This window comes from Condylura cristata, unplaced genomic scaffold, assembly GCF_000260355.1.
Source record: "Condylura cristata isolate star-nosed mole 26May11 unplaced genomic scaffold, ConCri1.0 scaffold00008, whole genome shotgun sequence".
In the NCBI taxonomy this organism is placed as follows: Eukaryota; Metazoa; Chordata; class Mammalia; order Eulipotyphla; family Talpidae; genus Condylura; species Condylura cristata.
In genome coordinates, this window is record NW_004567109.1 from 25,771,904 (window position 1) to 25,772,767 (window position 864).

The following is an 864-nucleotide window of genomic DNA, read 5'->3' on the forward strand; positions in this document are numbered from 1 at the left end:
CGCCCCTTCCCGCGGGCCCTCTAAACTCCGAACTCCGCTGCTTACCAGTGTTTACTCCAGAAACACGACGTTTGTTTAGATGTTCCATAATAATGCCCTCAGCTTTCCCTGAACCGTCGCTGGCAGTACCAGCCCAGAGGCTCAGCCGGCGCTTGTCTGGTTGAAATAGCCCAGAGCCAGTGCTGAGACGAGCTTCTGCCGCCGCCCTGCTGCCAACTCAAGCTCTGTCGGTCGCTAAGTCACTTCCTCCCTCCTAGTCTTAGCTGCCCCTCCTAGAATGTTAGAAGAAGCTATGCAGCCAGGTTTAAAATCAGTAGAAAACCCCTTTCAACTCAAAGACTGTGTGTTTTTGCTTTTTTTGTTTGTTTGTTTGCTTTGTATTTTCCTGGCTTGGTGTTTTGTTTTGTTTTTTTCCTTTTCCATCGAGGCATGATAGGTTACCAGTTCAATTCTGACAACAGTTCTGGAGCAGATGACCTGGTTAGTTGAGTGACACTGTGAGGGGGAAGACAGTGGAGAATCTGAGGAATGTTTGGAAGAAAAGAAAAGAAAAGCTACGTAGAAATAGAAGGTAGTCAGTGGTGCTGGTGCTGTGAAACGCCCAGAGAATCTCGGTGACCAAAGGAAGTTTTGACCCAGAACTTCTAATGAGATTACCTCCTCTGTTCGGGATATGATTTATATTCGCTTTGGACTTTAACTCTTTGTATTTGCACAATCCAGATAATACTGTTCTATATTTTATATCCTAAAGAGCTTTCAGGAAAAGTTGAATGGTAACATCTACTTTATTTTCTGTCCTACAGTTATCTTTATAATTATTGATCATTTTTAGGAATAAAAGTGGAACTAATTCAACAAAAA